Raw genomic sequence first — 10,453 nt, 5'->3', positions numbered from 1 at the left:
AGATGCAGTCGCATTCACTGGCTGAGATACAATGCGGATGTTAACCAGAAGCTTATCAGGCAGGGAGAAGCCTGTTGTGTTGTGCTGTAAAATCCACATGCCACACAATAATTGTGGTTCTGCACTGCGGTTTCCTTTGCAGAATTGTTCGATGTTAGAGAACCAGACATAGTGGATGAGTAGCTCTAGAGCTGATGGTGTAGTTTACATTCACCATTACTTTTGATAACAAACTCAAAACATTACTTTTGAGTGCCAAAACAACCTGTTTCAAGACTTTTCTGAATATGGTACTCAGGGCTGGCCCTAGCTTTTTAGGGTCCCTAGGCAAGATTTTGGAAAGGGGCCCCCTCCAGATCATAATTAGCACATACACTACTATTTATCAGCTTCCCCCAAAACTTATTTTGCTATTTAGAAGAATTAAATGGATTACATGACAAGAAAACTTTTATTAGCTTAGAATAACACATAATAAATAACTTACAAATAAGAATAAGAAGCTCATATTTTACAAACATAACATATTTAAACATTGAAAGTAATAACATGAAATGCAAATCTTTTAATATTTAATAAAACACCTCAAGTAGTCGTCGTGCCTAGCTAGAAAAACTGGGGTCCCCCAGGGGTGTGTGCTTAGTCCATTACTCTACTCCCTGTACACCCACGACTGTAAAGCCAAACACAACACCAACCCCATGACACAACAGTTGACACCGATGACACCACAGTTGTAGGTCTGATCACAGACAATGATGAGAGGGCCTACAGAGAGGAGGTCAATCTCCTTACAACGTGGTGTGAAGACAACAACCTCACCCTCAACGTCAGCAAAACCAAGGAACTGATCGTCGATTTCAGGAAACTGCAAAACGGTCATGCCCCTATCCACATCAATGGAACTGAAGTGGAAAGGGTCAGTAACTTTAAATTCTTTGGCGTCCATATCACCGAGGACCTCACATGGTCTCTCAACGCCACCTGTCTGATCAAGAAAGCGCAACAGTGCCTATACTTCCTAAGACAGTTGAAGAAGGCTAAGATATGTCCCCAGATCCTCACTAACTTTTACAGATGTGCTACAGAAAGCACACTGACAGGTTGCATCACAGTGTGGGATGGCAACTGCAGTATTGCTGACCGCAAAGCCCTACAGCGGGTGGTGAAAACTGCCCAGTCCATCACTGGGGTTGCCCTCCCATCTATACAGGACATTTATGACAGACGGTGCTTGAGGAAAACTCTAAGCATCATCAAAGACCCCACACATCCCAGCTACAGACTGTATGACCCTCTACAATCTGGAAAACGGTGCCAGAGCATTCGGGCCTGGACTACCAGACTCAGAGACAGTCTTTACCCCCGCACTATCAAACTATTAAACTCCCAGCCTCTCTCACTCTCACCTCACCTCTCACCTATGATCTGAACCTCACAGTGCCTTCTTTCTTTATTACCAAAAACTTACACATTGAAATCTACCTCTACCTTACATGTCAAAAAGCTCACTCCCCATTATTTCTATCCTTTTATTTAATTCTGTTGATGCATGTTTTTGCACATCTGACATTGTTTTTGCACATTACCTGTACCTTTTTGTTGTTTTGCACATTGCCTGTTGTTGTTTTTTGCACACTGCCTGTTGTCTCTGTCTTTCTTTTATTATACAATTGTATTGTTGTTTTTTTTGTACTATGTATCGTCTGAGAGCTAGATAAATAGCATTTCGTTATACCATATACCTGTATATGAGTATAATGACAATAAACTTGAACTTGAAAATGTGGTGTGTCTACAGTTTGCTCGTTACATGGATCTGACAGACTCAAACCCAGGTGAAATATAAATTCATTATTACAATAATTTGATTTGGTGTACCTCTGTTTTGAGATTCCTTATCCTGCTCTTCTTTTCTGTGTTTCCTTTTCTCAGCACCCGATAGATCTGTCCTTTTGGAGGATGATGTGTGTTTACTAGTTGCAACTACATGAATTTAATGTTAAACCACTACAACATATAGTAGTTTGCAAAACAAGGAAAAGGTCACTTGTACTGTTTCATTACATGTTAGATGTAATGAAAGATTAATAATATTGATCATCCCAACATTTACTACTCTGTGAAATTGAATGAACAGCATTCGGTGTAGAAGCAACTGAAACCACGCTGATAATTTATTGTTTCCACTAAAATGTGAGTCATTTACTACATTGACAGTGAAAATAAACTACTACACATCCATTCACAACTAATAATATTAAAATTTATAACTCACACACTTGAACAGCCTAGATTAGCACAGCACCAACAGAAAAGGCCACTGGAGGGAATTTTTGGCTGACATTTGAATGTGCTGATTAAAAAAATATGCTGTGTGGCGCATTGAGAGAGTCCCACAGTGGCTGCTGGGCCCTAGGCAGTCACCTAGTTAACCTAAGCAAAGGATCAGCCCTGCTGGTACTAATTCCTTTCAAAATGTACTCTAACTTCCCATTCTCTCTCAGCATTCCTTGCAGTCAAGTATGTGTCACGACCGCCAGCCAGCGGAGATCAACTCATAAGCGAGCTAATCAGCACCAGCAGCGGATTAATCATAACAAGCGCCGCTGCTCGTGTTAACCCACCTGTACATGCTCTACCATGCGGCACGCTGCACTATTTATATCATCCTTACCCGCTTCCTGCTGCTCGGTATTGAGTCTACTCGTGGAGAGCTCAACTTGGCGTTTTTCCGTATCTTGTATATTCTGGATTCTGGACTCTGGACTCTGGACTCTGGACTCTGGACTCCCCTTTTGCCTTTTCGACTTTGGACCTCACCTCTGTCAAGATCGTAAACCCCTCCCCTTAAGGACGCTCCAGCCATACCTTGTTTTCATTCATCTCCAGCACCTGTCTCCAATTCCAGCCCCCTGTGTTATATAAACAAGACGTTCCTGCCTATCGGGGCTCCGCTTTGGAACATGGAAGCCCGCCTACCTGTGAGTCCAGGAGCGGCTCAACCATCTGGGTCCAGGATCAGGGAGCGTCTGGTCCTGTTACCCCCTTTATTCCCCCGACACTCCACCGGATCCCGTTCCGGTTTTTAATTCTTCTGTGTGTCTGTCAGGATGGATTACCTGGCTTTGGACTTTCGCTTCATTCTTGGATTTGCATCGGACTCCCTTGGACTGTTCGCCTTGGCCACACCTCCCCTGAACACTAGCGCACCATGGACATGCCCCCCCGTTTTCCTTCCAGCCCCTAGCATGCCTCTTTCCTCATGTATTCCTCACTTCCCTTCGGATCGTGTTGTCTGCATAGGGCCCTGAAAGAACTGTTCGTGACAGCCTCTCGTCTCGGATTGTTTGCCTCCTGTGTTCTCCCCGGATTCCAACCTACCTTACTCCTTTTGACCACGAACTTGCCTCTTGCTTTGGATTGTTCGCTTTGATCATACTTCCTGGATTCTTATACACCATTTTCCTTTGGACCACGAACTCGCCTATCGTATTGGGTTGTTCGCCCGCCTTGTCAACTACCCACACCGGCGTCTGCACAGGATCATCATATCTCTCCATCAGGGATTCGTAACAGTATGGTTGTTTTCCATGATCTCCTCTTTGATTGATCTGAAGGTGACTTGTGAGGCTAATCCAGTACAGACACACCCTGTAGCAGTTAAGGCATGGGCTCCATCTTAGAAAGGCTGGCCCTGGGTGGCTGATAGCCTGATTCTACCAGTTACTTTTCATGGACATTATTAAATGCTGTTCAGGAGGCATAACAACAAGAAGTCATTTGTACACAGCTGCTCCTAATCACCATTCTCGCCAAACTAGCTACATAAATTGAACTCAAACACCCAAACTTTATTTGTCTCTTTCACCCCATCTCCACCTTGCAGCTCCCCCTCGGTTCACTCAGTCTGAATGGGGTTCAAGCCTCCTCGTCCAATGGCTGGAAGGCCACCCATTATCCAAGTGGGTTAAGCCAAACTTTTCTCTCCAAGTATTCCAAGTATTCACAAAGCATTCTGTCCTTGGATGATGTTGTCTCTACTGAACTGTCGTTGCCACGGGGTTATGAAATGCTGAGATCCCTAATGCAAACTCTTTCTCCGCCTGAGTCTTGGGAAGGCTGAGTTTTGGCAAATAGCCTTCCGTGAGAAGATGACAATGTTTTGTAACAGAACTCGGTGCGCTGAGCAGGTGACAGAGGCGACATCAGTGGCCTTTGAAATCCAGACAGTGTAGAGGTTCCAGTCCTTTGCCGAAGCAGAGTTATCCACTGTGTAGGGAGTGGTACTGTGGCTGTGAAAGCCCAGAGTCCATGAGTAACCGGAAGGGAATCTTGTCACAGTTGCACCTCTACCTGTAAACCTTGAGGACATCTTTTCTCTGCCCTCATCCTGAGTTTGTTGCTTTGGAAGTCTTGAGTCAGATGTCTGGATGACATGGCTAGCCCAAAGAAGTTGATGGGAGCTTTGTGGTGGCTAGATGTACAGTAGCATTGCAGTAAAGTATACAGTATGGAAAACATGTCTAGAGACAATGCCACAGCTTTGCTTGCACACTTATCCATCACAAGCTGTTTGAAGACAAGTTTTAGGATCATTTCTCACATGAAGACGGAATCAATTCTCAAGCTGGCAAAGAATCATGATGCTTTTCAGAAGGCATCAGTACTTTGAAAAGATCCTCCACAGTGCTTCACAATGAATAGAAGGATTTTGCGAAGTCAAAGAAGGCCATACACAGAGCCTGGTGTTGTTCCCAACATTTTTTCGAACAGTTGATGAACAGTGAAAATCTTGTTATCTGTGCATCCTCATGTCCTTAACCCATACTCAGATTCAACAATGGAAGGAGATAATTCCGGAACGTTCAAATAATAATCTTTTCTGTGATACACGTCAAAATAGTAATATTCTATTAGTATTTGAAATACTGTATATTGTGAATACTGTACATATATTTATCCCGCCATGTAAACAATATATTCAGAGAATGATGTGAAACATTCCCATGATACAATAAAAATAATTATTAATAGACTGGAACATTAATTTCACAAATACACAATAGCTGCAAGTTTGATTTATTTTTAAGATTAATGTAGGATGGCTATTTGAGTGTTTATGTACAGCAGTGTTTATGGGCTAAAAACAAAACAAACTAAAACAAAGTAACAAACTTACTTCCAACTTGAACTTTCTTGAAAAAAGCAAACAACATAAACAAGAATACTTCTTGGCCCAGGTAATAGTTTCACAGAGGACATTTCTTTACATATGGTTAGCATAAAAGGTTTTGTGCTTCGTTATGAATTATATTATATGAAGTATGTATTAATTTCTTTCTATATTACACCACAAAAGAAACAGCATGATAAATATTGCAAATTTATCAACACATCATCCAGTTTATTTCTGTGATTCACATACTCTATGTGCTGCTGCTAAACACATTGCTCACACAAAGTTCAGTTGACCCCATGTATTGATTGGAACAGTACTAGTAAGGAAGATACAGTAAGCCAAATTCACAGAAATTTACAGTAAGAAAGTCTCTGTCCTGTAAACAGAGATATACTAAATAATTTGACCATGGTCATCTAACAGAGCACAGTGAATCCATGGTTGTACTTCAAGTGGGAATGTCCCAATAGCTGCTGAAATCTTCGGCAGAGAAACACACTTAAGAACATAAGAAAGATTACAAACAAGAGCAAGCTATTGGCACGGTCGTCATCCCTCCTCTAGAGGGTGCTCCTACGCTTTTCTGTATTGATCTTAGTTTAGTAGTTTCACCTGTGTCTCATCCTTTCCCATATTTAAGCCCGGTGTCTCCGTAGTTCCGGCTCAGCTTTGGAAGACAGACGTCTGAAGGCCTGCCTATCCACCTGGCTCAGGAGAAGGCCTTATTCCCAGTCGTCCTGACCTCTGAGTCTGGGTCTCGGAGCACCCTGCCCTGTTATGGTTTTACCCTTCCGTGTTCCTACTTCCCTGTTCCTGTGTTCATCTCGGATGGACCTCCCGGCAATGGACATTGGACTGAGCTTACTATCCCTTTGGACCTTATTGGATTTGTCACCTCGGCCTTTCCCTGAACACCTGATCACCACCGTCACCACCCCCTGTCTGTCATCCCGACCTTACCTCTCAGTGCCTTCCCTGATGTACTTCTCCAGACACTTCCGGATCATACCGTCACACATAAGGTCTTTAAACAAACTATTTCACGGTAGACAGAACCGGCTCCCGTGACAGCCATTTGACACATCTCATAGTTACTGTTAGTAGTTACTAAAACAAGCTTATTTAAGTACTAGCTGCTTTAGTTTAATTGATAAAACAGTTTTCATAATAAAAATGTACATGTATTTTTGACATTACAAGGAGAACAGTCTCAAATATGAAGACTGTGATTAAGATGTAAGCACTGTTTCAGGAAAACGTAATCAATCTTTGATTTACTTTTTGTGGAACATCTTATACCTCAGCTGTAATTGATGTTTCAATGGCATGTTGTATTATATAACTATAGAGATTGAAACAATAAAAAGATGATATCACTGTCATCAGGCTACATATAATTTATTTTCTGTAGTCTTAGCTGTAGGATGGGGTTCATTTCTGATGTTTAAGCATTTAATGTGTAAAACAAGCAAAGCCGTTCGTACAATATAGGAGATGCATATATCTATTCATTTTCTAACTGTTTCAGGGTCATGAGGGAGCCAGAGTCTACCCCGACAAGCAACGCGCGCAAGGGAGGGTACATCCTGGATTGGATGCTAGTCCATCGCAGGGCACACATACACGCAGAGACAGCCACAATATCACACCAGGGCTAATGTTCCCTGAAGCCAGTTAACCAACCAGTGGGTCTTTGGACTGTGGGAGGAAACCCACATGAACATGGGGAGAGCATACAAACTCCATGCAGACAGTACTCCAGTTCTGGCATTGAACCCAGGGCTCCAGAGATGTCTGCATAAGAAGTATGAACTATTTAGATTTTTAAAAATATCAATATTATTAAAGGAAGTCTGGTTTAGTCATCCAAACATTGAATGTACAAGACTCTTTTATTCTAAAGCAGTTATTTAATCATTTCAATGTTGCAGGAAGTGTTCCTTTCTATTGCAGAAACAATAATTCAATCTGCTCTTTGGGGTCTAATTTTACAATTCTGCCCTGCTAAACAATTAAAATATTATTATCATACTTTAGAGGAAGTTCTTTTCTGTTCGTTTCCATTGGGAGTGCTGAATTTTCTGTTAAAAAAACGCAGGTTACTAGTAGATGCATTGGTTGCAGTCAATTCCAGTATTTCCGCAAATGTTGATATAATCATTTTCACCTGTAGGTGGCACAATAATACTAATGCAAAATTGCAAAATGTGTACTGCAATTCCCTTTTTACTGAAATAGCTACGGTATATGCAGTGGCAGTTATACAGGCTCTGATTTCATGTACTTGTTAAACTAATGTAGGATGTAAATGATATAATCTATATATACACCAATGTTTTAGCAATGCGTAATAAAATACATATATAACTTGTATTAACTTCGGCAGAGCTAAGTGCCTTTTTTTTTTACTTTTTATCCTTAATTATAATAACTTTACCCAAAAGCAGAACAGTTCCAAACGGAACAGTTCCAAACGGAAGGGCCATTCCAACTTAGTTTTGAATGCAAAAGAAGCAAAGAGCATGCCACGTTTCCTTCTGTTTTTCAAGAGGAGGAGAGAACGTTGATCTATTTTGATTTTTGTTGAGCATGCGAAAAGCAATTTATATGGGAAAAAAAGGCACACAGGTTTTCACCGTTCAGCAGTCGGTAGCTTGTTAATAGGGTACAAACGAAAGATTTAAAATTCAAAACACTTTCTCCAGATGTTGCCAATACTGGATGCAGTCCAGAAGGTGGCGTGCGGGCAGGAGACGCGTCGTGTTGTTTTCTGGTTCTATATTCGCATATTCCTGTTAAGAATGGCGGCAATCTAAAGTCCCTCTCCAAAGCGTTGTTAGCAAGGCAGGTCTATACACAGGACCGACACAAGACCGTGTCAATGTGGGGCTCATATGCAAAAACAATTTAGTAAAACCGATCAAAACAGATATCGCGTCGGTGAAACCCCTTTGAACATGAAAACTGCACATAAAGCCACTCTACTCTAGAACTGAATTTATCTTGAAGGGTTGGCAACCCACTGATTACAAATACCGTAATGAAAGCATTATTACATGATAAGTAAATATACTGCTTATAGTGTATATGCTGTATGCTACCCACAGTAGTCAATTAGTCAGTAGTCATTTTTAAATGCTATGATAGCGTTAATGTAAAGTACATGCGATTGTTAAATGTAGTTAACTTTTAATGTTTGTTACTGTTAAATGTTGTCCTACCTATAGTATGCAAAACACAGAGGACTTCGGGCATCCAGAAGAATTCAGTTCCGGACAATCTTTATTTACAAAAAATGCCAAAACAATTGCTTTTAGTTTGGATTGATATCTCCATATTGGAAAAATGCATATAACGCTTTGTCAGTACTGTACGTCTTCCAAGAGAATATCAAATATATTAGCCAGCAGCCATATCACCCTGCAACTCACAACTGGCAACCCACTGAAGCTAAGCAGGTGTGAGCCTGGTCAGTACCTGGATGGGAAACCTCCTGGGAAAAACTAAGGTTGCTGCTGGAAGAGGTGTTAGTGGGGCCAGCAGGGAGCGCTCACCCTGCGGTCTATGTGGGTCCTAATGCCCCAGTATAGGGACGGGGACACTATACTGTAAACAGGCGCTGTCCTTCGGATGAGATGTAAAACTGAGGTCCTGACTCTCTGTGGTCATTAAAAATACCAGGGTGTGTCTTGAAAAGAGTAGGGGTGTAACCCCAGTGTCCTGGCCAAATTTCCCATTGGCCCTTACCAATCTTGGCCTCCTAATAATCCCCATCTATAAACTGGCTTCATTACTCTGCTCTCCTCCCCACTGATAGCTGATGTGTGGTGAGTGTTCTGGCACACTATGGCTGCCATCGCATCATCCATGTGGATGCTGCACATTGGTGGTGGAGGGGAGTCACATTAGTTATACATTTAAATAATTTCAGGTGATTTTTTTTTAGTCAAAAATACACTTTAGCTCTCATTATGAAAATTATTTATTGAAGCCGACCAGCTGCTCAGAAAATGACCGTGCTGTGCTTGTAAAGAGCTATGATTAGGAAGTGACCCTTTCACTTCACAGTCACGGTTCACTGGGCCAGGCGCGATTGCAATGGCAGGCTGAGCGAGACATTGCTAAGCAGGGCTGACGTGTGTAATCACTATGCCAGTTTGACAAGGGATGCCGAGAGGCCACCAGCTCATTAAAACAACATGCAGTAAGGTCACAGGATACACCTGAGTAACTGTGGATGAAATGGTAAACGTCTGAACCACGAAAGGGCATTTATGAGTAAGTAAATTAGCATACTCTTAAATTAAAAGGAAAACTAGAGATCCAGGAGATCATTAGAGGACTAAAGAAATACCTTTGAATATTTTTCCAGAAAACATTTGCTGAGGAGAGGAATGAGATGAAAAGAATGAAACCAAAGCTTCTGAGCATTTACACACCCAAAGAGACCATTTTGCACTGTTGTTTATTTTAACAACAGCACACAATGGTTATCTTAACTCCTGTATTTACAGCAGGGCCATTCAGAGGATCTCTGCTGCATAATTAGCTAGCACATAGAGATTGTAAACTGATATAAAGTGAACCTGGACTACCATCTTGCAAGAGGACTAGACCATGAGCAGCCATCATAATTCCTATGCTCTTGTCATGTGAGATTTCCTTCTCAGAAACCATAGAGTTAACCACATGGGTAAAAATCTGGCATTATTGCCTATACTTACATGAAGGCCCTGAATTGGAGTGTCACTTTCTAATGGGTTCTGATGGTTTCCTGGCCATCAACAACATTGAAGTATGTCAATGTACTACTGTAGATAACATTTTATTTTTGCAGAATAGCTATTAATATTTGATGCATAATTTACTATAAACACCCTTTTTGCTTTTTGTCTATTATTATCTACACTATGGTATATAAAGTGCCTCCAAAAAAAGGCACTGGGACTGCAAAATCAAAACTTTACAGTCAAGTAATTTATGACCATGAGATTGAAAGGAACATTATATTCAATATAATATACTGTACATTTTCTTTTTGGCTAATTCCATGCATACATTTGATCGTATCAGAACAAAAACATACTTTGTGCTCAGCCCAGTAAGCAAATAACCATATGTTTTGGACACATTAATTTTATGTACATTTTAGAATGGAAGGCAGTATTTGTATGCATATCCCTTTGAGGCAAAATCTGCACAAGGTCTGTGATCCATTGACTCTTCTTGTAATTATTTGAGATGTTCTGCTGCAGTCACTCTTACCTTTTT

This window comes from Lepisosteus platostomus, chromosome 13 (genome assembly GCF_059453375.1).
Source record: "Lepisosteus platostomus isolate fLepPlt1 chromosome 13, fLepPlt1.hap1, whole genome shotgun sequence".
Taxonomy (NCBI): Eukaryota; Metazoa; Chordata; class Actinopteri; order Semionotiformes; family Lepisosteidae; genus Lepisosteus; species Lepisosteus platostomus.
This window is presented reverse-complemented; position numbering follows the sequence as displayed.